Genomic DNA, 24,560 nt, shown 5'->3' on the forward strand with positions numbered 1-24,560 from the left:
ACTGACGGCATTGATTTAGAGATACAGCACTGAAACAGGCCCTTCGGCCCTCCGAGTCTGTGCCAACCATCAACCACCCATTTATACTAATCCTATATTCCTACCACATCCTCACCTGTCCCTACATTCCCCTACCACCTATCAAAACTAGTGACAATTTATAATGGCCAATTCACCTATCAACCTGCAAGTCTTTTGGCTGTGGGAGGAAACCCACGCAGACACAGGGAGAACTTGCAAACTCCACACAGGCAGTACCCGGAATTGAACCCAGGTCGCTGGAGCTGTGAGGCTGCGCCGCTAACCACTGCGCCACTGTGCCACCCTGTACAAAGAACAGGCATTTACTCAATTGTCTGAACTGTGGCTTTCTATGCTGTAATGACTCTATGACCTGATCTTCAGGATTGCAGCATGTGGTCAAGAGAGTCACACGCTGCTAAAAAAAGCAGCAAATACAGTAAATGCTCAGCAGGTCTGGCAGCATCTGTGGAGAGAGAAGCAGAGTTAACGTTTCAGATCAGTGACCCTTCATCAGAACGAGCAAAGGTTAGAAATGCATTAGGTTTTATTAAGCGAAGGGAGGGGTGGGAAGTGCGCTGAAGTTGGGAAGAGAACAAAAGGGAGGGTGTGTGATAAGGCAGAGGGCAGGAGAGATGTCAAGTGACAAAGGGAATGAGAGTGTTAATGGTTGTGGTGAAAGACAAAGCATTAGTACAGAGAGAGTTTGAATGGCAGATAGCAGCTATGTCCAAAAGCACAACATGAAAAAACAAGTTCAAGGCAGGCACATAGTCAAAAATAAAATAATAAAAACAGTTCAGGAATTGTTGAGCTCAATTTTAATTTTGCAAGGTTGCAGGGTGCCTAATCGAAACATGAGGTGCTGCTCCTCAAGCCTTTGGCTGTGGGAGGAAACCGGAGCATCCGGTGGAAACCCACATGGTCACAGGGAGTACTTGTAAACCCCACACAGGCAGTACGCAGAATCGAAACAAAAACAAGGAATGCTGGAATCACTCAGCAGGTCTGGCAGCATCTGTGGAAAGAGAAACAGAGTTAACATTTCGGGTCAGTGACCCTTCTTCGGAACACAGAATCGAAGCTGCGTCGTTGAGCTGTGAGGCTGCGGTGCTAACCACTGCACCACTCAACCAGCTACTGATTTTTGGTAACTAGCACTTCAGATATTTTCCCGTCTTGGCTGCCCATAAAATATGTGCTCCAGGTGAGGCTCGAACTCACAACCTCGGCATGGCTCCCTTTGTACTGTCATATAAGTACCACGCGCTAACCGATTGCGCCACTGGAGCTCTTGCATTGGGATCTGTATGGTGCGAGCCACTGGTCCGGAATGGGACATGCTTAGTGACTGATTCATTTGACAGCTTCCTGGCGGGCGAGATCACAGTCGAGTCAACTGCAAAGAAGCTTGATTAGGCGTCATACAGGAGACAGCTTTTTGAAAACATACCGAGATGTATTGGCTGTCCTGCCAGGCACCTTCCTGTTACTGTCAAGAAATCTGGCTCCAAACTGATAGAGGGCATGGCGCAGAGCTTCCCCCCTCTGAAGACTTCTACTCTGTTGAGTGGACAGTTCCAAGGAGGAAGACATCCAGAGTGTCATAAAACAAAATGAAATTAATCTAAGAATAGTGCTGCCATTTTAAAGGGATAGAAACAATAAACACACAAAATATAAAAAGTGTCGAATTGAATGAGAATATTATCTTCACTGTGCACTGTGCACTCCAAAAATAATCCAGAGTTGATCCAAACACTTGGCATTCGTAAAAGTTCTCAAAAAATGTTTTACCTGCAATTTGGGATTCAGGCCCCCGAAGGAACTCGAGTGCGGGGTCCATTTTCCATCTCTGCATCTGTTATTTGTAGAGTGATGCACTAATATATTAGCTGGACCTGCCTGGTCCAAGTTTTGGAATCCTGGGTCACATCATCCACTTGAGCTGTGTGGGATCAGGATAGCCTCGACTCACTCCCTTCTGGGAAATGCAACGGACGCCTCCACTTGCCAACTTTTACGAATGGAATGCTGGGCGGGCGGCACAGATGGTGTATGATGCCACCGCTGCATCACTGCTGCAATTCATTTGTTCTCCTGATTCCTGAAGGTCTCCACCCCAGGGAATTTTTCTCGCCTCAAGCCTGCCTCTGTTGCAGACTAATTGATAGAGAATGATTGTTATGTTTGGTCAACAACTCCATTATCATTGAATCATGTGACTGTCAGGATGTTTGACAGCAAACTGGACAGGAGTGCACAGTCAATAGTGAAGATAATATTCCCATTCAGTGTGACTTTTTTTGTGTGTTTATTGTTTCCATCCCTTTAAAATTGGGCACTTTTGTTCGCTGGATTTTGTTTTGTTTTATGACACTGGGGATAGTGTCCTAATTGGCCAATTAGAGTAGACAATGAACTAACTGGTGTTTTGTCTTCATTTTTCGACCAGTGATTCCTCTCTTCCTATGTTTATGGGAACAGGAGTGCAACTGGGGTTTGGTAGCCAGCGAGTGGTGAACAATGCATGGAGACAGCATTCTTATTTCAGACTGTATCCTATCCTCAAGATCTGCACCATTCTCAGGAGGCATATTATGATTTCTTCAGTAAGCATTTAAACTTGGCATAACATAACAAATCAGGGGTCGGAATTTCGGTCTTCCACATGTATACAGCGAAAGTCCGGGGCCTTGGAGCTTGTGGAACTGCACCAGGCCTAGGGCAGCACGAGGAAGAGAACTGGAAACTCACTGAGTATATGTCACAACACTGAATTGTGTGGTGGTAAAGTGATGCATCCTTACTCATTTTTAAAATCACACTGTGGATAAGTGTACCAGGAAGCGGAGGCCATGTCTGATAAAAAGAGCAATGGATGGAATATAATGTGCAATTCATGCAGATTTTTTAAAAATTATTTTCATCATTTAAATAATTTAACAATTCTACTCATTGGATATTTCACCCCTTTCTTTAACTCGAATCTGAATTTACTTTGGGTCCCTGCATAAATGAATGGATTGACGCAAGAACACAAAAACTGAAGCATATATCCACTTTCCTCCAGAATATAATTTGATTCATTGAAATTGGAACCCGAGAAATAAGTAATGCTCACAATTCGAACATAGAGGAAGGATACAAGTTGTAACAAATTTAACAGGATAAAAGCACCCGAGACACAGAAGAGTAAAACGATAGAGTTCCTCCGCTTCTCCATCTCTGGATCACTCTGAGTCTCTCCATTACTGTGGGACTGGAGTCTCCTGCGAGCATTACTGGCCAATCGAATGTATCTGACGGTCAGAGCATTGAACAGCAAAATTAGAATGTATGGGAGACAAGGATTTAAAATCCGATGAATCCATTCATATGCGTCCCATGCAGGTGATGTGAAAAATATTGATTTTATGCGGCAGAACCAAGGTATATTGTTAATTATATACACAGGTTCACATATAAAATACACAAACGCATCATACAAACAGCTCAATGTACAGACAGTTCCTATAACCCGTGCCGCTGTTTTCTTGGAGCAATATTTTATTTTCAGCTTTTTGCAACAAATAGCTATAAATCGATCAAATGTGAAAAGAACCGTTAACCATACAGAACTATCTATGGCTGCAAAGTTCAGGGCAACACGGAGACCACAAACCGGTGTGATGTTCAGAAAACTGAATGGGAAATAATAAATAGCAATCCTGTTTAATATCACAGCCGTGATAATGACTAGAAGATCCATCACGGCCATGGACACCAAGTAGTAGGTGACACATCTGGAAAGACCGCATCTTGCTCGGGACAGGATCACAATCACTGCCAAGTTAGCTGTAAAAGTAAACAGATTGAAGAGATTGAGAGAGAAAAGACAAAGAGGGAGAGTGTACATGTGAGAGACAGAGTGAGTACAGGACAGTTACTGATCCATTCCCAACAAAATGAACCATTTTACTGCATTCTTTACGAAATTTCCAGCTGTGAGGCGTGATCCTGAGTTGGAAACGATCTCTTCTGCTCTGTTTCTGCTTTTAAAGTAATCATCTGGATGAAAATAAGTCAGGCCAATGACAGCAAAATGTAAAATAAAATGAAGAAATATAATAGATATCAATGACGCAAAAGAAACCCATCAAAATCAACGTGGGAACATCTAATAGTGAATAAAAGTGCATAACTTATTACAGAAGATAGTTAAAATGGTGAATAATACAACAAAATACATTGTCTGCAAACTAACAATTAGGTAGTAAAATAAAACTTGCATTTAAAATGAACTATATCCACTGACTATCATAAATGCTATCATCCAAAGAAGTACTGTAAAATTAATTCACTCTTGGAACATTTGGCAGTCAACTTTCTCAAATATATCCTCAAACACAGAGGAGCAACCAGAGAATTCGCATTTTCTGACTTTGTCAGGGCTATTTTGGAAAGGATGCAGTGTTAACTTCAGCGCTTCTCTTAATAGTCACTTGGGACCTTCCGTATTGATCTGAACCATTGGAACTTACAGGTGTTGAGGTCTCATCCTTCAATGCAGTATCAACGCAGTACTGCGCTGTGCTTTTGGTATAAAAGATCAGCTTAGTCCGATAGTGGATATTGACATTAAAATGTTGTGCCCAGATGCGAGAGACGGCACCAGTTATGCTTCCTCACTCAATGTGGAGAACAGAATGAAGAAGGAAACAGTCCGGGACATTATCAGGTGCAAGGAGCAGGAGGAAAGTTCTAATACAGCAGCTGTCATGTGGAACAGTTAGCAGCAGCTAATATGGAAAAGGAGAACCGGGGTGAATCAGTGCAGAAAGACTGCATGCTGTGTGTTTAGGGCAAAAAACAGATCAGAGATAAAACGACTGCTTAAATTTTTGTCAACAACTCGATGCCAGATAATGTCTTTCAATAAATTTATTCTTTAAATTCAGTGGGGAATTGTTCAGCGGTTCAATACTCTCAATACATGAATCATTTGTGGGATTTACTCTGTCACTGTCAATAGCAATAACACAATTGATCAGCATTACACTGTGGTAACACAATGGAACTACACTCACCATGATAACAGCACGATAATTCATCCACAGTGACAATGTCACTAACACAATAGAGCTACATTTAAGCCATGATAACAATGTGATAATTCACCTACTGTAACAGCATGAATAACACAATAGAACGACATTTACACTGTGATAATTCTCTCACTGTAAGTGTCAATCACAAAAAACGAATTACATTTGCACAGTGATAACAGTGCGACAATTCAGTCACAGTATCTGTCAATAACAAAATAGAACTACGTTTACACTGCTGAAAGTGTGCAATAATTCACCCAGAGTAACAGTGTCAACAGCACAAGAAAATGCATTTAAGCAGTGATAACATTAGAATAATTCACCCACTGTAACAATGTCAATAACACAATAGTTCTACATTTAAACTGTGTTAACAGTGTGATCATTCCCCCACAGTAACAGTATCAATACCATAATAGAACTACATTTTAATTGTGAGATGCTAGTGGTAAATAGATGAAATTATATAATATGATTAAATTATATAATTAGGGGGATGAAATCGTACCATCAAGAGAAGATACGATACAATCAAATGGGAAAAAGCTATACCTGTAATATGAAGAAACTATGCTGGTACAGGGCAGAAATTCCAATGTTAAAGGACAGAAGTTGCAGCATTAATGGTGAGACTTTATTACAGTAAAGGGAAGAAACTTTATATCGTTAAAACTGATCATGCAAAAATACTGCAACATCCGAAGAAATTATACCAGTTAAAAGGGAGAAACTGTCCTGCTAAAGGGGAGAAATTATTCCATTAAAGGGGAGAAATTATACAGTTAAAGGGACAAAATCATCTCATCAAATGGTAGAAGCTATCCCATTAAAATGGAGGAAGTATGCCATTAAATGAGAAAGAGGATGTTAGCATAGTGAAGAAGAACCAAAGATAAACGGGAGCAGTGACACGGCTAAACAACAATTTCTTTAATTAATAACTAACTACGATACTTTACCTGGAACCCCAATAATTGCAAGGATGGGATAGTAAATAGCAAACACCAGACCTGGTGGTAATACGTGCATTTCTATTGAAAGCTCTGAGGGCGTTCTGCACGACGGTGAATGATTGCCACATTTATATCTGATGTCAGGCTCCAGGGAGATAATTAGATAGTTTACTCTTTAACATTAATCATATTAATTGAAGCAAACCTGTTAGTGATGCTGATGTCAGGCTCGTAATTATGTTTTTATGGAATTGAATATTTTTCAAGCGTTCTGACATAGCTCGAAATTGAAATACCCAGAGAGTGCAGAATGATCCCAGTTACATTTCTTCATAAATAGATTATGAAAAGCGAAATAGGCGGTTGCAATGGTGAAAGTGAGTGTTTTACACGAGGAATTATGGGGTTTAAACCACTCAATGCTGAGTGAAGTGGTCTCAGCATAAGGTATAACTGTCCAGAGATATTCTGTACCACCGCATTCAATATCCTGGGGCTGACCATTGACCAGAAACTGAACTGGAGTAGCCATATAAATACAGTAGCTATCAGACCAGGTCAGAGGTGAGGAATCGTGCGTCAAGTACAGCACCTCCTGATTCCCCAAAGCCTGTCCACTGTCTACAAGGCACAGGTCAGGAGTGTAATGGAATATTCTCCACTTGCCTGGATAGGTACAGCTCCAAAAATGCTCAAGAAGCTCGATACCATCTAGGACAAAGCAACCCGCTTGATTGGTATCCCGTCCACAAACATACACTGCCTCCACTACCAACGCACTGTGACAGCCATGTGTGCCATCTACAAGATTCACTGCAGCAATGCACCAAGGCTCCTTAGACAGCACCTTTCAAAGCATCGACCTTGACCACCTAGAAGGACAAAGGCAGCTAATGCATGTGAATACCACCACTTGCAAGTTCCCCTCGAAGCCACACGCCATCCTGACTTGGAACTATATCGCCGTTCTTTCACTTCCGCTGGGTTAAAATCCTGGAACTCCCTTCCTACCCCACATGGACTGCAGCGGATCAAGAAGGCAGGTCATCACAACCTTCTCAATGTCAATTAGGGTAGGGAAATAAACGCTGGCATAGCCAGCGATACCTACATCCCATGAACGAATAAAAAAAAATGAAAACATCACCAAGTTCTCGTCCCAACCATGGTTCAATCCGTGTGATTAAGGGTCACATGCAACGCTGTTCCTCTTCCCTCTGAGTCTGTCAGCTCTCTTTAACACAACTGTCTCTCTATACAGTGTGGGCAGGTCCAGTTCACCTTCCATAGGTGCAGTTCAACACAATTACATTATCCAGTGCTGCACCGTTGCTTTCAGTGTGGTGAGGTCCTGCACAGCGTGTTTCAATTCGGTGTAAACTGGTCCAGTTCAGCGTCGTTGCATTCCATGTGTACAGGTTCAGGTGTTACATTCACCATGGAGAGGTTCCTTCCAGGAAGGTTGCATACAGTCTGGGCAGGTTCACCTCAGCAAGATAATTTCAGTGTGGACAGGTGCAATTCAGGACAGTTATATCCAGTATAGGCAGACCCAGATTCAAGTCAGGGCGGATATATTCAATGTGGAACGGTCCAGTTCAGCACAATCAGTTTCAGTGTAAACAGATCTGTGTCAGCAAGATTAAAGTCAGTCTGTACATGTCTAGGTCAGTGCTGTTACAGTTCTGGTGTACAGGGCCAGTGCAGTAAATTTACTGTCAGTGCTGAAATATCCAATGCAGTTCGGCATATGCAGTGTGGACTGGTCCAGTACATTATGGTTATATTCAGGGTTGACACGTCCAGATTAAAGTTATTACATTCACCGTAAAAACGTTCGGTTCACCGTGGTAACATTTCACCTGCACAGGCCAAGTTCCACAAGTTTACATTCTGAATTATCCTAACGGCACAGTTACATTCAGTGTATGCAGGTCCAGCTCTAGATGGTTACTGACAAAGTGAGCTGGTCCAGTTCAGCTAGGTTATATATATTGTTTTTATTCATTCGTGGGATGTGGGTGTCGCTGGCTGGGACAGCATTTATTTCCCATCCCTAATTACCCTCCAGAAGGTGGTCGTGATCTGCCTTCTTGAACCGCTGCAGTTCTTGTCAGGTAGGTGAACCCACAGTGTTGCTAGGAAGAGACTTCGAGGATTTTGACCCAGCGACGTTGAAGGAACGGTAATATAGTTCCAAGTCAGGATAATGTGTAGCTTGGAGGGGAGCGTGCAGCTGGTGGTGTTCCATGAGTCTGCTGCCCTTGTCCTTCTAGGTGGTAGGGATCGCAGGTTTGTAAGGTGCTCTCTAAGGAGCCTTGCTGCGTTGCTGCAGTGCATCTTGTAGGTAGTACCACTGTGCTTCGGTGGCCGAGGGAGTGTATGTTTGTGGATGGGGTGCCAATCAAGCGGTCTGCTTGTCCTGGATGGTGTCGAGCTTCTTGAGTGTTGTAGGAGCTGCACCCATCCAGGAAAGTGGAGAGTATTCCATCACACTCCTGACTTGTGCCTTGTTGAAGCTGTACAGGTTTGCGGAGTCAAGAGGTGAGTTATTCGCCGAAGGATTCCTAGCCTCTGACCCGCTCTTTTTGCAATGGTATTTTTAAGGCTACTCCAGGGCAGTTTCTGCTAAATGGTAACCTCCAAGATGTTGATAGTGGGGGAATTCAGCGATCGTAATGCCTTTGAATATCAAGGGGAGATGGCTAGATTTTCTGCTGTTTGAGATAGTCATTGCCTGGCACTTGTGCGGCGCGAACGTTACTTGCCACTTATCAGCCCAAGCCTGGATATTGCCCAGCTCTTGCTGCATTTATACACGCATTATTTCAGTATCTAAGGAGTTGAGAATGATGCTGCACATTGCACAATCATCAGCGAACATCCCCATTTCTGACCATATGTTTGAAGAAAGGTCATTTATGAAGCAGTGAAAATAGTTGGGCCTAGGACACTACCCTGAGGATCTCCTGCAGTGATGTCTTGGGACTGAGATGATTGACATCCAACAACTACAACCATCTTCCATTGCGCTAAGTATGACTCCAACCAGTGTCTGTTTTTTCTATGCTGTAATGACTCTGTGACCTGATCTTCAGGATTGCAGCATGTGGTCAAGGCAGTCACACGCGGCTATAAAAAGCAGCAAATACAGTAAATGCTCAGCAGGTCTGGCAGCATCTGTGGAGAGAGAAGCAGAGTTAACGTTTCAGATCAGTGACCCTTCATCAGAACTAGCAAAGGTTAGAAATGCATTAGGTTTTATTAAGCGAAGGGAGGGGTGGGAAGTGCGCTGAAGTTGGGAAGAGAACAAAAGGGAGGGTGTGTGATAAGGCAGAGGGCAGGAGAGATGTCAAGTGACAAAGGGAATGAGATTGTTAATGGTTGTGGTGAAAGACAAAGCATTAGTACAGAGAGAGTGTGAATGGCAGATAGCAGCTATGTCCAAAAGCACAACATGAAAAAACAAGTTCAAGGCAGGCACATAGTCACAAATAAAATAATAAAAACAGTTCAGGAATTGTTGAGCTCAATTTTAATTTTGCAAGGTTGCAGGGTGCCTAATCGAAACATGAGGTGCTGCTCCTCAAGCCTTTGGCTGTGGGAGGAAACCGGAGCATCCGGTGGAAACCCACATGGTCACAGGGAGTACTTGTCAACTCCACACAGGCAGTACCCAGAAGCGAAACAAAAACAAGAAATGCTGGAATCACTCAGCAGGTCTGGCAGCATCTGTGGAAAGAGAAGCAGAGTTAATGTTTCGGGTCAGTGACCCTTCTTCGGAACCCAGAATCGAAGCTGGGTCGTTGAGCTGTGAGGCTGCGGTGCTAACCACTGCACCACTCAAGCAGCTACTGATTTTTGGCAACTGGTACTTCAGATATTTTCCCGTCTTGGTTGCCCATAAAATACGTGCTCCAGGTGAGGCTCGAACTCACAACCTCGGCATGGCTCCCTTTGTACTGTCATATAAGTACCACACACTAATCAATTGCGCCACTGGAGCTTTTCACTGGGATCCGTATGCTGCGAGCCACTGGTCCTGAATGGGACATGCGTAGTGACAGATTCAATTGACAGCTTCCTGGCGGGCGAGATCACAGTCGAGTCAACTGCAAAGAAGTTTGATTCGGCGTCATACAGGAGACAGCTTTTTGAAAACATACCGAGATGTATTGGCTGTCCTGCCAGGCACCTTCCTGTTACTATCAAGAAATCTGGCTCCAAACTGATAGAGGGCATGGCGCAGAGCTTCCCCCCTCTGAAGACTTCTACTCTGTTGAGTGGACAGTTCCAAGGAGGAAGACATCCAGAGTGTCATAAAACAAAATGAAATTAATCTAAGAATAGTGCTGCCATTTTAAAGGGATAGAAACAATAAACACACAAAATATAAAAAGTGTCGAATTGAATGAGAATATTATCTTCACTGTGCACTCCAAAAATAATCCAGAGTTGATCCAAACACTTGGCATTCGTAGAAGTTCTCAAAAAATGTTTTACCTGCAATTTGGGATTCAGGCCCTCGAAGGAACTCGAGTGCGGGGTCCATTTTCCATCTCTGCATCTGTTATTTGTAGAGTGATGCACTAATATATTAGCTGGACCTGCCTGGTCCAAGTTTTGGAATCCTGGGTCACATCATCCACTTGAGCTGTGTGGGATCAGGATAGCCTCGACTCACTCCCTCCTGGGAAATGCAACGGACGCCTCCACTTGCCAACTTTTACGAATGGAATGCTGGGCGGGCGGCACAGATGGTGTATGATGCTACCTCTGCATCACTGCTGCAATTCATTTGTTCTCCTGATTCCTGAAGGTCTCCACCCCAGGGAATTTTTCTCGCCTCAAGCCTGCCTCTGTTGCAGACTAATTGATAGAGAATGATTGTTATGTTTGGTCAACAACTCCATTATCATTGAATCATGTGACTGTCAGGGTGTTTGACAGCAAACTGGACAGGAGTGCACAGTCAATAGTGAAAATAATATTCCCATTCAGTGTGACTTTTTTGTGTGTTTATTGTTTCCATCCCTTTAAAATTGGGCACTTTTGTTCGCTGGATTTTGTTTTGTTTTATGACACTGGAGATAGTGTCCTAATTGGCCAATTAGAGTAGACAATGAACTAACTGGTGTTTTGTCTTCATTTTTCGTCCAGTGATTCCTTTGTTCCGATGTTTATGGGAACAGGAGTGCAACTGGGGTTCAGTAGCCAGCGAGTGGTGAACAATGCATGGAGACAGCATTCTTATTTCAGACTGTATCCTATCCTCAAGATCTGCACCATTCTCAGGAGGCATATTATGGTTTCTTCAGTAAGCATTTAAACTTGGCATGACATAACTAATCAGGGGTCGGAATTTCGGTCTTCCACATGTATACAGCGAAAGTCCGGGGCCTTGGAGCTTGTGGAACTGCACCAGGCCTAGGGCAGCACGAGGAAGAGAACTGGAAACTCACTGAGTATATGTCACAACACTGAATTGTGTGGTGGTAAAGTGATGCATCCTTACACATTTTCAAAATTACACTGTGGATAAGTGTACCAGGAAGCGGAGGCCATGTCTGATAAAAAGAGCAATGGATGGAATATAATGTGCAATTCATGCAGATTTTTTTTTTATTATTTTCATCATTTAAATAATTTAACAATTCTACTCATTGGATATTTCACCCCTTTCTTTAACACGAATCTGAATTTACTTTGGGTCCCTGCATAAATGAATGGATTGACGCAAGAACACAAAAACTGAAGCATATATCCACTTTCCTCCAGAATATAATTTGATTCATTGAAATTGGAACCCGGGAAATAAGTAATGCTCACAATTCGAACATAGAGGAAGGATACAAGTTGTAACAAATATAACAGGATAAAAGCACCCGAGACACAGAAGAGTAAAACGATAGAGTTTCTCCGCTTCTCCATCTCTGGATCACTCTGAGTCTCTCCATTACTGTGGGACTGGAGTCTCCTGCGAGCATTACTGGCCAATCGAATGTATCTGACGGTCAGAGCATTGAGCAGCAAAATTAGAATGTATGGGAGACAAGGATTTAAAATCCGATGAATCCATTCATAAGCGTCCCATGCAGGTGATGTAAAAAATATTGATTTTATGCGGCAGAACCAAGGTATATTGTTAATTATATACACAGGTTCACATATAAAATACACAAACGCATCATACAAACAGCTCAATGTACAGACAGTTCCTATAACCCGTGCCGCTGTTTTCTTGGAGCAATATTTTATTTTCAGCTTTTTGCAACAAATAGCTATAAATCGATCAAATGTGAAAAGAACCGTTAACCATACAGAACTATCTATGGCTGCAAAGTTCAGGGCAACACGGAGACCACAAACCGGTGTGATGCTCAGAAAACTGAATGGGAAATAATAAATAGCAATCCTGTTTAATATCACAGCCGTGATAATGACTAGAAGATCCATCACGGCCATGGACACCAAGTAGTAGGTGACACATCTGGAAAGACCGCATCTTCCTCGGGACAGGATCACAATCACTGCCAAGTTAGCTGTAAAAGTAAACAGATTGAAGAGATTGAGAGAGAAAAGACAAAGAGGGAGAGTGTACATGTGAGAGACAGAGTGAGTACAGGACAGTTACTGATCCATTCCCAACAAAATGAACCGTTTTACTGCATTCTTTACGAAATTTCCAGCTGTGAGGCGTGATCCTGAGTTGGAAACGATCTCTTCTGCTCTGTTTCTGCTTTTAAAGTAATCATCTGGATGAAAATAAGTCAGGCCAATGACATCAAAATGTAAAATAAAATGAAGAAATATAATAGATATCAATGACGCAAAAGAAACCCATCAAAATCAACGTGGGAACATCTAATAGTGAATAAAAGTGCATAACTTATTACAGAAGATAGTTAAAATGGTGAATAATACAACAAAATACATTGTCTACGAACTAACAATTAGGTAGTAAAATAAAACTTGCATTTAAAATGGACTATATCCACTGACTATCATAAATGCTATCATCCAAAGAAGTACTGTAAATTTAATTCACTCTTGGAACATTTGGCAGTCAACGTTCTCAAATATATCCTCAAACACAGAGGAGCAACCAAATAATTCGCGTTTTCTGACTTTGTCAGGGCTATTTTGGAAAGGATGCAGTGTTAACTTCAGCGCTTCTCTTAATAGTCACTTGGGACCTTCCGTATTGATCTGAACCATTGGAACTTACAGGTGTTGAGGTCTCATCCTTCAATGCAGTAGCAACACAGTACTGCGCTGTGCTTTTGGCATAAAAGATCAGCTTAGTCCGATAGTGGATATTGACATTAAAATTTTGTGCCCAGATGCGAGAGACGGCACCAGTTATGCTTCCTCACTCAATGTGGAGAACAGAATGAAGATGGAAACAGTCCGGGACATTACCCGGTGCAAGGAGCAGGAGGAAAGTTCTAATACAGCAGCTGTCATGTTGAAGAGTTAGCAGCAGCTAATGTGGAAAAGGAGAACCGGGGTGAATCAGTGCAGAAAGACTGCATGCTGTGAGTTTAGGGCAAAAAACAGATCAGAGATAAAACGGCTGCTTATATTTCTGTCAACAACTCGATGCCAGATAACGTCTTTCAATAAATTTATTCTTTAAATTCAGTGGGGAATTGTTCAGCGGTTCAATACTCTCAATACATGAATCATTTGTGGGATTTACTCTGTCACTGTCAATAGCAATAACACAATTGATCTGCATTACACTGTGGTAACAGTGTGTTAATTCACTCCCAGTAACAGTATCAATAACATAATGGAACTACACTCACACCATGATAACAGCACGATAATTCATCCACAGTGATAATGTCACTAACACAATAGAGCTACATTTAAACCGTGATAACAATGTAATAATTCACCGACTGTAACAGCATGAATATCACAATAGAACGACATTTACACTGTGATAATTCACTCATTGTAAGTGTCAATCACAAAAAACGAATTACATTTGCACAGTGATAACAGTGCGACAATTCAGTCATAGTATCTGTCAATAACAAAATAGAACTACATTTACACTGCTGAAAGTGTGCAATAATTCACCCAGAGTAACAGTGTCAACAGCACAAGAAAATGCATTTAAGCAGTGATAACACCCACTGTAACAATGTGAATAACACAATAGTTCTACATTTAAACTGTGTTAACAGTGTGATCATTCCCCCACAGTAACAGTATCAATACCATAATAGAACTACATTTTAATTGTGAGATGCTAGTGGTAAATAGATGAAATTATATAATATGATTAAATTATATAATTAGGGGGATGAAATCGTACCGGTCAAGAGAAGATACGATACAATCAAATGGGAAAAAACTATACCTGTAATATGAAGAAACTCTGCTGGTACAGGGCAGAAATTCCAATGTTAAAGGGCAGAAGTTGCAGCATTAATGGTGAGACTTTATTACAGTAAAGGGAAGAAACTTTATATCGTTAAAACTGATCATGCAAAAATACTGCAACATCTGAAGAAATTATACCAGTTAAAAGGGAGAAACTGTCCTGCTAAAGGGGAGAAATTATTCCATTAAAGGGGAGAAATTATACAGTTAAAGGGACAAAATCATCTCATCAAATGGTAGAAGCTATCCCATTAAAATGGAGGAAGTATGCCATTAAATGAGAAAGAGGATGTTAGCATAGTGAAGAAGAACCAAAGATAAACGGGAGAAGTGACACGGCTAAACAACAATTACTTTAATTAATAACTAACTACGATACTTTACCTGGAACCCCAATAATTGCAAGGATGGGATAGTAAATAGCAAACACCAGACCTGTTGGTAATACGTGCATTTCTATTGAAAGCTCTGAGGGCGTTCTGCACGACGGTGAATGATTGCCACATTTATATCTGATGTCAGGCTCCAGGGAGATAATTAGATAGTTTACTCTTTAACATTAATCATATTAATTGAAGCAAACCTGTTAGTGATGCTGATGTCAGGCTCGTAATTATGTTTTTATGGAATTGAATATTTTTCAAGCGTTCTGACATAGCTCGAAATTGAAATACCCAGAGAGTGCAGAATGATCCCAGTTACATTTCTTCATAAATAGATTATGAAAAGCGAAATAGGCGGTTTCAATGGTGAAAGTGAGTGTTTTACACGAGGAATTATGGTGTTTAAACCACTCAATGCTGAGTGAAGTGGTCTCAGCATAAGGTATAACTGTCCAGAGATATTCTGTACCACCGCATTCAATATCCTGGGGTTGACCATAGACCAGAAACTGAACTGGAGTAGCCATATAAATACAGTAGCTATAAGACCAGGTCAGAGGTGAGGAATCGTGCGTCAAGTACAGCACCTCCTGATTCCCCAAAGCCTGTCCACTGTCTACAAGGCACAGGTCAGGAGTGTAATGGAATATTCTCCACTTGCCTGGATAGGTACAGCTCCAAATATGCTCAAGAAGCTCGATACCATCTAGAACAAAGCAACCCGCTTGATTGGTATCCCATCCACAAACATACACTGCCTCCACTACCAACGCACTGTGACAGCCATGTGTGCCATCTACAAGATTCACTGCAGCAATGCACCAAGGCTCCTTAGACAGCACCTTTCAAAGCATCGACCTTGACCACCTAGAAGGACAAGGGCAGCTAATGCATGTGAATACCACCACTTGCAAGTTCCCCTCGAAGCCACACGCCATCCTGACTTGGAACTATATCGCCGTTCTTTCACTTCCGCTGGGTTAAAATCCTGGAACTCCCTTCCTACCCCACACGGACTGCAGCGGATCAAGAAGGCAGGTCATCACAACCTTCTCAATGTCAATTAGGGTAGGGAAATAAATGCTGGCATAGCCAGCGATACCTTCATCCCATGAACGAATAAAAAAAAATGAAAACATCACCAAGTTCTCGTCCCAACCATGGTTCAATCCGTGTGATTAAGGGTCACATGCAACGCTGTTCCCCTTCCCTCTGAGTCTGCCGGCTCTCTTTAACACAACTGTCTCTCTATACAGTGTGGGCAGGTCCAGTTCACCTTCCATAGGTGCAGTTCAACACAATTACATTATCCAGTGCTGCACCGTTGCTTTCAGTGTGGTGAGGTCCTGCACAGCGTGTTTCAATTCGGTGTAAACCGGTCCAGTTCAGCATAGTTGCATTCCATGTGTACAGGTTCAGGTGTTACATTCACCATGGAGAGGTTCCTTCCAGGAAGGTTGCATACAGTCTGGGCAGGTTCACCTCAGCAAGATAATTTCAGTGTGGACAGGTGCAATTCAGGACAGTTATATCCAGTATAGGCAGACCCAGATTCAAGTCAGGGCGGATATATTCAATGTGGAACGGTCCAGTTCAGCACAATCAGTTTCAGTGTAAACAGATCTGTGTCAGCAAGATTAAAGTCAGTCTGTACATGTCTAGGTCAGTGCTGTTACAGTTCTGGTGTACAGGGCCAGTGCAGTAAATTTACTGTCAGTGTTGAAATATCCAATGCATTTCGGCATATGCAGTGTGGAATGGTCCAGTACATTATGGTTATATTCAGGGTTGACACGTTCAGATTAAAGTTATTACATTCACCGTAAAAACGTTCAGTTCACTGTGGTAACATTTCGCCTGCACAGGCCAATTTCGACAAGTTTACATTCTGAATTATCCTAACGGCACAGTTACATTCAGTGTATGCAGGTCCAGCTCTAGATGGTTACTGACAAAGTGAGCTGGTCCAGTTCAGCTAGGTTATATATATTGTTTTTATTCATTCGTGGGATGTGGGTGTCGCTGGCTGGGACAGCATTTATTTCCCATCCCTAATTACCCTTCAGAAGGTGGTCGTGATCTGCCTTCTTGAACCGCTGCAGTTCTTGTCAGGTAGGTAAACCCACAGTGTTGTTAGCAAGAGACTTCGAGGATTTTGACCCAGCGACGTTGAAGGAACGGTAATATAGTTCCAAGTCAGGATAATGTGTAGCTTGGAGGGGAGCGTGCAGCTGGTGGTGTTCCATGAGTCTGCTGCCCTTGTCCTTCTAGGTGGTAGGGATCGCAGGTTTGTAAGGTGCTCTCTAAGGAGCCTTGCTGCGTTGCTGCAGTGCATCTTGTAGGTAGTACCACTGTGCTTCGGTGGCAGAGGGAGTGTATGTTTGTGGATGGGGTGCCAATCAAGCGGTCTGCTTGTCCTGGATGGTGTCGAGCTTCTTGAGTGTTGTAGGAGCTGCAGCCATCCAGGAAAGTGGAGAGTATTCCATCACACTCCTGACTTGTGCCTTGTTGAAGCTGTACAGGTTTGCGGAGTCAGGAGGTGAGTTATTCGCCGAAGGATTCCTAGCCTCTGACCTGCTCTTTTTGCAATGGTATTTTTAAGGCTACTCCAGTTCAGTTTCTGCTAAATGGTAACCTCCAAGATGTTGATAGTGGGGGAATTCAGCGATCGTAATGCCTTTGAATATCAAGGGGAGATGGTTAGATTTTCTGCTGTTTGAGATAGTCATTGCCTGGCACTTGTGTGGCGCGAACGTTACTTGCCACATATCAGCCCAAGCCTGGATATTGCCCAGCTCTTGCTGCATTTATACACGCATTATTACAGTATCTGAGGAGTTGAGAATGGTGCTGCACATTGCACAATCATCAGCGAACATCCCCATTTCTGACCATATGTTTGAAGAAAGGTCATTTATGAAGCAATGAAAATAGTTGGGCCTAGGACACTACCCTGAGGATCTCCTGCAGTGATGTCTTGGGACTGAGATGATTGACATCCAACAACTACAATCATCTTCCTTTGCGCTAAATATGACTCCAACCAGTGTCTGTTTTTTCTATGCTGTAATGACTCCATGACCTGATCTTCAGGATTGCAGCATGTGGTCACACGCTGCTATAAAAAGCATCAAATACAGTAAATGCTCAGCAGGTCTGGCAGCATCTGTGGAGAGAGAAGCAGAGTTAACGTTTCAGATCAGTGACCCTTCATCAGAACTAGCAAAGGTTAGAAATGCATTAGGTTTTATTAAGCAAAGGGAGGGGTGGGAAGTGCGCTGAAGTTGGGAAGAGAACAAAAGGGAGGGTGTGTGATAAGGCAGAGGGCAGGAGAGATGTCAAGTGACAAAGGGAATGAGAGTGTTAATGGTTGTGGTGAAAGACAGAAACATTAGTACAGAGAGAGTGTGAATGGCAGATAGCAGCTATGTCCAAAAGCACAACATGAAAAAACAAGTTCAAGGCAGGCACATAGTCAAAAATAAAATAATAAAAACAGTTCAGGAATTGTTGAGCTCAATTTTAATTTTGCAAGGTGCCTAATCGAAACATGAGGTGCTGCTCCTCAAGCCTTTGGCTGTGGGAGGAAACCGGAGCATCCGGTGGAAACCCACATGGTCACAGGGAGTACTTATAAACTCCACACAGGCAGTATCCAGAATCGAAACAAAAACAAGAAATGCTGGAATCACTCAGCAGGTCTGGCAGCATCGGTGGAAAGAGAAACAGAGTTAACATTTCGGGTCAGTGACCCTTCTTCGGAACCCAGAATCGAAGCTGGGTCGTTGAGCTGTGAGGCTGCAGTGCTAACCACTGCACCACTCAACCAGCTACTGATTTTTGGTAACTAGCACTTCAGATATTTTCCCGTCTTGGCTGCCCATAAAATATGTGCTCCAGGTGAGGCTCAAACTCACAACCTCGGCATGGCTCCCTTTGTACTGTCATATAAGTACCACGCGCTAACCGATTGCGCCACTGGAGCTCTTACATTGGGATATGCATGGTGCGAGCCACTGGTCCGGAATGGGACATGCGTAGTGACTGATTCATTTGACAGCTTCCTGGCGGGCGAGATCACAGTCGAGTCAACTGCAAAGAAGCTTGATTAGGCGTCATACAGGAGACAGCTTTTTGAAAACATACCGAGATGTATTGGCTGTCCTGCCAGGCACCTTCCTGTTACTGTCAAGAAATCTGGCTCCAAACTGATAGAGGGCATGGCGCAGAGCTTCCCCCCTCTGAAGACTTCTACTCTGTTGAGTGGACAGTTCCAAGGAGGAAGACATCCAGAGTGTCATAAAACAAAATGAAATTAATCTAAGAATAGTGCTGCCATTTTAAAGGGATAGAAACAATAAACACACAAAATATAAAAAGTGTCGAATTGAATGAGAATATTATCTTCACTGTGCACTGTGCACTCCAAAAATAATCCAGAGTTGATCCAAACACTTGGCATTCGTAAAAGTTCTCAAAAAATGTTTTACCTGCAATTTGGGATTCAAGCCCCCGAAGGAACTCGAGTGCGGGGTCCATTTTCTATCTCTGCATCTGTTATTTGTAGAGTGATGCACTAATATATTAGCTGGACCTGCCTGGTCCAAGTTTTGGAATCCTGGGTCACATCATCCACTTGAGCTGTGTGGGATCAGGATAGCCTCGACTCACTCCCTTCTGGGAAATGCAACGGACGTCTCCACTTGCCAACTTTTACGAATGGAATGCTGGGCGGGCGGCACAGATGGTGTATGATGCCACCGCTGCATCACTGCTGCAATTCATTTGTTCTCCTGATTCCTGAAGGTCTCCACCCCAGGGAATTTATCTCGCCTCAAGCCTGCCTCTGTTGCAGACTAATTGATAGAGAATGATTGTTATGTTTGGTCAACAACTCCACTGTCAGGGTGTTTGACAGCAAACTGGACAGGAGTGCACAGTCAATAGTGAAGATAATATTCCCATTCAGTGTGACTTTTTTTGTGTGTTTATTGTTTCCATCCCTTTAAAATTGGGCACTTTTGTTCGCTGGATTTTGTTTTGTTTTATGACACTGGGGATAGTGTCCTAATTGGCCAATTAGAGTAGACAATGAACTAACTGGTGTTTTGTCTTCATTTTTCGTCCAGTGATTCCTTTCTTCCTATGTTTATGGGAACAGGAGTGCAACTGGGGTTTGGTAGCCAGCGAGTGGTGAACAATGCATGGAGACAGCATTCTTATTTCAGACTGTATCCTATCCTCAAGATCTGCACCATTCTCAGGAGGCATATTATGATTTCTTCAGTAAGCATTTAAACTTGGCATGACATAACAAATCAGAGGTCGGAATTTCGGTCTTCCACATGTATACAGCGAAAGTCCGGGGCCTTGGAGCTTGTGGAACTGCACCAGGCCTAGGGCAGCACGAGGAAGAGAACTGGAAACTCACTGAGTATATGTCACAACACTGAATTGTGTGGTGGTAAAGTGATGCATCCTTACATATTTTTAAAATCACACTGTGGATAAGTGTACCAGGAAGCGGAGGCCATGTCTGATAAAAAGAGCAATGGATGGAATATAATGTGCAATTCATGCAGATTTTCTTTTTATTATTTTCATCATTTAAATAATTTAACAATTCTACTCATTGGATATTTCACCCCTTTCTTTAACTCGAATCTGAATTTACTTTGGGTCCGTGCATAAATGAATGGATTGACGCAAGAACACAAAAACTGAAGCATATATCCACTTTCCTCCAGAATATAATTTGATTCATTGAAATTGGAACCCGAGAAGTAAGTAATGCTCACAATTCGAACATAGAGGAAGGATACAAGTTGTAACAAATATAACAGGATAAAAGCACCCGAGACACAGAAGAGTAAAACGATAGAGTTTCTCCGCTTCTCCATCTCTGGATCACTCTGAGTCTCTCCATTACTGTGGGACTGGAGTCTCCTGCGAGCATTACTGGCCAATCGAATGTATCTGACGGTCAGAGCATTGAACAGCAAAATTAGAATGTATGGGAGACAAGGATTTAAAATCCGATGAATCCATTCATAAGCGTCCCATGCAGGTGATGTAAAAAATATTGATTTTATGCGGCAGAACCAAGGTATATTGTTAATTATATACACAGGTTCACATATAAAATACACAAACGCATCATACAAACAGCTCAATGTACAGACAGTTCCTATAACCCGTGCCGCTGTTTTCTTGGAGCAATATTTTATTTTCAGCTTTTTGCAACAAATAGCTATAAATCGATCAAATGTGAAAAGAACCGTTAACCATACAGAACTATCTATGGCTGCAAAGTTCAGGGCAACACGGAGACCACAAACCGGTGTGATGTTCAGAAAACTGAATGGGAAATAATAAATAGCAATCCTGTTTAATATCACAGCCGTGATAATGACTAGAAGATCCATCACGGCCATGGACACCAAGTAGTAGGTGACACATCTGGAAAGACCGCATCTTCCTCGGGACAGGATCACAATCACTGCCAAGTTAGCTGTAAAAGTAAACAGATTGAAGAGATTGAGAGAGAAAAGACAAAGAGGGAGAGTGTACATGTGAGAGACAGAGTGAGTACAGGACAGTTACTGATCCATTCCCAACAAAATCAACCGTTTTACTGCATTCTTTACGAAATTTCCAGCTGTGAGGCGTGATCCTGAGTTGGAAACGATCTCTTCTGCTCTGTTTCTGCTTTTAAAGTAATCATCTGGATGAAAATAAGTCAGGCCAATGACATCAAAATGTAAAATAAAATGAAGAAACATAACGGATATCAATGACGCAAAAGAAACCCATCAAAATCAACGTGGGAACATCTAATAGTGAATAAAAGTGCATAACTTATTACAGAAGATAGTTAAAATGCTGAATAATACAACAAAATACATTGTCTGCGAACTAACAATTAGGTAGTAAAATAAAACTTGCATTTAAAATGGACTATATCCACTGACTATCATAAATGCTCTCATCCAAAGAAGTACTGTAAAATTAATTCACTCTTGGAACATTTGGCAGTCAACGTTCTCAAATATATCCTCAAACACAGAGGAGCAACCAAAGAATTCGCGTTTTCTGACTTTGTCAGGGCTATTTTGGAAAGGATGCAGTGTTAACTTCAGCGCTTCTCTTAATAGTCACTTGGGACCTTCAGTATTGATCTGAACCATTGGAACTTACAGGTGTTGAGGTCTCATCCTTCAATGCAGTAGCAACACAGTACTGCGCTGTGCTTTTGGTATAAAAGATCAGCTTAGTCCGATAGTGGATATTGACATTAAAATTTTGTGCCCAGATGCGAGAGACGGCACCAGTTATGCTTCCTCACTCAATGTGGAGAACAGAATGAAGAAGGAAACAGTCCGGGACATTACCAGGTGCAAGGAGCAGGAGGAAAGTTCTAATACAGCAGCTGTCATGTGGAACAGTTAGCAGCAGCTAATATGGAAAAGGAGAACCGGGGTGAATAAGTGCAGAAAGACTGCATGCTGTGAGTTTAGGGCAAAAAACAGATCAGAGATAAAACGACTGCTTATAATTTTGTCAACAACTCGATGCCAGATCATGTCTTTCAATAAATTTATTCTTTAAATTCAGTGGGGAATTGTTCAGCGGTTCAATACTCTCAATATATGAATCATTTGTGGGATTTTCTCTGTCACTGTCAATAGCAATAACACAATTGATCTGCATTACACTGTGGTAACAGTGTGTTAATTCACTCCCAGTAACAGTATCAATAACATAATGGAACTACACTCACACCATGATAACAGCACGATAATTCATCCACAGTGATAATGTCACTAACACAATAGAGCTACATTTAAACCGTGATAACAATGTGATAATTCACCTACTGTAACAGCATGAATAACACAATAGAACGACATTTACACTGTGATAATTCACTCACTGTAAGTGTCAATCACAAAAAACGAATTACATTTGCACAGTGATAACAGTGCGACAATTCAGTCACAGTATCTGTCAATAACAAAATAGAACTACATTTACACTGCTGAAAGTGTGCAATAATTCACCCAGAGTAACAGTGTCAACAGCACAAGAAAATGCATTTAAGCAGTGATAACATTAGAATAATTCACCCACTGTAACAATGTCAATAACACAATAGTTCTACATTTAAACTGTGTTAACAGTGTGATCATTCTCCCACAGTAACAGTATCAATACCATAATAGAACTACATTTTAATTGTGCGTTGCTAGTGGTAAATAGATGAAATTATATAATATGATTAAATTATATAATTAGGGGGATGAAATCGTACCATCAAGAGAAGATACGATACAATCAAATGGGAAAAAACTATACCTGTAATATGAAGAAACTATGCTGGTACAGGGCAGAAATTCCAATGTTAAAGGACAGAAGTTGCAGCATTAATGGTGAGACTTTATTACAGTAAAGGGAAGAAACTTTATATCGTTAAAACTGATCATGCAAAAATACTGCAACATCCGAAGAAATTATACCAGTTAAAAGGGCGAAACTGTCCTGCTAAAGGGGAGAAATTATTCCATTAAAGGGGAGAAATTATACAGTTAAAGGGACAAAATCATCTCATCAAATGGTAGAAGCTATCCCATTAAAATGGAGGAAGTATGCCATTAAATGAGAAAGAGGATGTTAGCATAATGGAGAAGAACCAAAGATAAACGGGAGCAGTGACACAGCTAAACAACAATTACTTTAATTAATAACTAACTACGATACTTTACCTGGAACCCCAATAATTGCAAGGATGGGATAGTAAATAGCAAACACCAGACCTGGTGGTAATACGTGCATTTCTATTGAAAGCTCTGAGGGCATTCTGCACGACGGTGAATGATTGCCACATTTATATCTGATGTCAGGCTCCAAGGAGATATTTAGATAGCTTACTCTTGAATATTAATCACATTAATTGAAGCAAACCTGTTAGTGATGCTGATGTCAGGCTCGTAATTATGTTTTTATGGAATTGAATATTTTTTAAGCGTTCTGACATAACTCGAAATTGAAATACCCAGAGAGTGCAGAATGATTCCCGTTACATTTATTCATAAATAGATTATGAAAAGCGAAATAGGCGGTTGCAATGGTGAAAGTGAGTGTTTTACACGAGGAATTATGGTGTTTAAACCACTCAATTCTGAGTGAAGTGGTCTCAGCATAAGGTATAACTGTCCAGAGATATTCTGTACCACCACATTCAATATCCTGGGGCTGACCATTGACCAGAAACTGAACTGGAGTAGCCATATAAATACAGTAGCTATAAGACCAGGTCAGAGGTGAGGAATCGTGCATCACGTACAGCACCTCCTGATTCCCCAAAGCCTGTCCACTGTCTACAAGGCACAGGTCAGGAGTGTAATGGAATATTCTCCACTTGCCTGGATAGGTACAGCTCCAAAAATGCTCAAGAAGCTCGATACCATCTAGGACAAAGCAACCCGCTTGATTGGTATCCCATCCACAAACATACACTGCCTCCACTACCAACGCACTGTGACAGCCATGTGTGCCATCTACAAGATTCACTGCAGCAATGCACCAAGGCTCCTTAGACAGCACCTTTCAAAGCATCGACCTTGACCACCTAGAAGGACAAGGGCAGCTAATGCATGTGAATACCACCACTTGCAAGTTCCCCTCGAAGCCACACGCCATCCTGACTTGGAACTATA

The 24,560-nt window shown here is 42.0% G+C and overlaps 3 non-coding genes across 3 annotated transcripts; all 3 read right to left on the reverse strand.

Annotated features, from left to right (window-relative positions):
• Positions 1–1,220: 1,220 nt before the first annotated feature.
• On the reverse strand, positions 1,221–1,313 carry trnai-uau (transfer RNA isoleucine (anticodon UAU)). The gene is given in 2 exon segments: positions 1,221–1,256; positions 1,276–1,313. It is a non-coding gene; the product is annotated as a tRNA-Ile (tRNA).
• Positions 1,314–9,977: 8,664 nt separating this feature from the next.
• On the reverse strand, positions 9,978–10,070 carry trnai-uau (transfer RNA isoleucine (anticodon UAU)). The gene is given in 2 exon segments: positions 9,978–10,013; positions 10,033–10,070. It is a non-coding gene; the product is annotated as a tRNA-Ile (tRNA).
• Positions 10,071–18,736: 8,666 nt separating this feature from the next.
• On the reverse strand, positions 18,737–18,829 carry trnai-uau (transfer RNA isoleucine (anticodon UAU)). Its single transcript is given in 2 exon segments — positions 18,737–18,772; positions 18,792–18,829. It is a non-coding gene; the product is annotated as a tRNA-Ile (tRNA).
• Between the last annotated feature and the right edge of the window lie 5,731 nt (positions 18,830–24,560).

This window comes from Heterodontus francisci, chromosome 34, assembly GCF_036365525.1.
Source record: "Heterodontus francisci isolate sHetFra1 chromosome 34, sHetFra1.hap1, whole genome shotgun sequence".
Taxonomy (NCBI): Eukaryota; Metazoa; Chordata; class Chondrichthyes; order Heterodontiformes; family Heterodontidae; genus Heterodontus; species Heterodontus francisci.